This window comes from Furipterus horrens, unplaced genomic scaffold (assembly GCF_987537825.1).
Source record: "Furipterus horrens unplaced genomic scaffold, mFurHor1.1.pri manual_scaffold_3, whole genome shotgun sequence".
Taxonomy (NCBI): domain Eukaryota; kingdom Metazoa; phylum Chordata; class Mammalia; order Chiroptera; family Furipteridae; genus Furipterus; species Furipterus horrens.
In genome coordinates, this window is record NW_028327173.1 from 119,770,654 (window position 1) to 119,773,280 (window position 2,627).

General features: G+C 35.5%; 1 non-coding gene across 1 annotated transcript; it reads left to right on the top strand.

Annotated features, from left to right (window-relative positions):
• The first annotated feature begins 1,504 nt into the window (after window positions 1-1,504).
• On the top strand, window positions 1,505-1,607 carry LOC150015827 (U6 spliceosomal RNA). The gene has a single exon (XR_016510203.1). It is a non-coding gene; the product is annotated as a U6 spliceosomal RNA (small nuclear RNA).
• The last annotated feature ends 1,020 nt before the right edge of the window (window positions 1,608-2,627 follow it).

The following is a 2,627-nucleotide window of genomic DNA, read 5'->3' on the forward strand; positions in this document are numbered from 1 at the left end:
TTAGAATGTTAAAGAGAGCCCTTTGGTCTGCAGCTGCTGATACAATTCACTAGGCCTGATGCAGCTTGGAAGTGTCCCCCATTTTTTTTAGAAATTTATTCAGAACATACAAGGCTTTTGAAATGAGCATATATGTTGGTGTACACATGCTAATACTGTGTCAGTGAAAAGCCTCTGGTTGTAACAGAATACGACTCAGGATAAATTAAAATAAATTTATTATCAAGACTCTAGGAACCACAAAGGATTTTTTTTTTTTTTTTAATCTAACAGACCTATTCAGGGATGAGTAGTGATGAGGCTAACGCAGATTAAAAGTCAGAATCTGATGACCAGTCTCTTCCATACTGGGTTTGCAGAGAAAGATGTTGAGAGGCTCCCTGTCTTTTTGCTGAGCTTAAGATTCCAGTTCTAGTGAGGGAGAGAATGTGATAGTCCTCTTTGCAGTCACATTGAATGGCAGATCCACCAGGGCACCATTCTGTTGAAGGGTGGTAACTCAGGATTAATTGATGTCAAAAGAAAAGAGAGGGTATGATAAATGAGCTACTTCTGGTCTTTGGGTGATTGGTCAATTAATTCAAATTTGCTTTTGGATTCTGGTTTCCAAGGGCTATCCAAAGCACATCAAACATTGGATCTAATCCAACCAAAAATACTACCAACTCTGGAAAAGGGCACTATCCTACACAGAAGAAAGTAAAGCCCTTCAGAAATAATACAGTGATAAGAGTTTAATTCTAAATAGGTTTTTGCCAATTTGGAAAAAAATATATGATAAAAGAAAACTAAAAGTGGTTTTGAGGGCCTCTATTGAATGAAAACATCGCCAAATACAATGACACTTTATATAATATTGAAAATGCTTAAATATCTATGGAAAAATAAACTTTTGGATTCCTACAACTTTTTACAAACAAAGCTACATGCATTTTGAAATTTCCCATTTCAGATTAACTACACAGTGGGCATTTGTGCCATTGGTGTCATGGAAATGGTCTTTGAATCTCGTATTTTTTAGAACACATGTAGTATTATACAACTGAATTAAAAACAGTTTTTACTTGTATAGAACAGATGACTAAAGATGTCTAAAGAATTTCCTTAAATGCTTTGATGAACATACTACTAATAATAATGATTAAATTATATTTAATGTTGAATGTATGCCAAAACTTTAAAAGTCTTATTTCACTTAATCTTCATTGCAACATAATGAAGTTGATTAGGGTTTCCCGTCCTCAGTACTATTGACATTTTTGACCAGATAATTCTTTGTCAGGTTTGGGGAGAGGAGGGTCTCTGGTGCATTAAGATATTTAACAATATTCATGGCTTTTACCCACTGGATCCCACAGGTGCTGATAGCAACCCTTCCTGCTTATTGTGACAACAACAAAAATGTCTCCAGACATTCCCAGATACCCCAGTTCAGAATCACTGAAATAGATACTATTGTAGTCTGCCTGTAGAAAAATCTGTTGGTCCCAAAAAGATTACTTTAGTGCTCACTTAAACAGCACATAGACTAAAATTAGAATGATACAGAGATGAGCATGGCCCTTGCCAAGGATGACATGCAAATTCATGAAGTGTTCCATATTTAAAAAGAAAAAAAGAAAATCTGATTTGAAAGAAAAAATAAAAGATCACTTTATTACATTTATTGCAGCAAGGGAGAATACCACTTTGGTTATAGTATCTCAAAAGATAGAATTTTCTATCTGTTTCTTTTTCTTTTTTGTTATTTATTTATTTTATTGTATTTTTTTAATTATCATTTAATCCCCCTGTGCCTCCTCCCCTCCCCAGCAATCACCACACTGTTGTGCATGTCCATGAGTCCTTTTTCCTTTTTGCTCGCCCCTCCTATCCCCTACTGCCTTAACTGTTATCCTGCTCTATCTATGAGTCCATCTCCATTTTGCTTCTTAGGACAGTTTGTTCATTAGATTCCACACATGAGTGAAATTATATGGCATTTTTCTTTCTCTAACTGGCTTATTTCACCTAGCATAATGTTATCCAGGCCCATCCATGTTTTTGTAAAGGGTAAAATTTTCTTCCTTTTTACACCAAGTAGTATTCCATTGTGTTAATGTCTCATAGTTATTCTATATACTCATCTACAGATGGACACTTGGGCTGCTTTCATATCATGGTGAGTGTAAAATAATGCTGCAGTAAACATAGGAGCCTTTATGTTCTCTCAAATTAGAGTTTTGGGTTCCTTCTGAAATGTTCCAAGAAGTGTGCTTGCTGGGTCAAAAGGCAGATTGATTTTTAATTTTTTGAGATATCTCCATACTGCTTTCCACTGGCTGCACCAGTCTGCATTCCCACCAAAAGAATAAAAGGGCTCCCCTTTCTCCACATCCTCACCAGCCCTTGTTGCTTGTTGATTTATTGATGACAGGCATTCTGAAAAGTATGAGGTGGTATCTCATTGTGGTTTGGATTTGCATTTCTCTGATGATTAGCAACATTGAGCATGTTTTCATATATCTATTGGCCATCTGAATGCCTTCTTTGGAGAAGTCTCTATTCAGGTCCTTTGCCCATTTTTAAATTGTTTTTCTCTTTCTTTTTTTGTTTTGTTTTTGGTGTTGAGTTTTATATAAATTTTG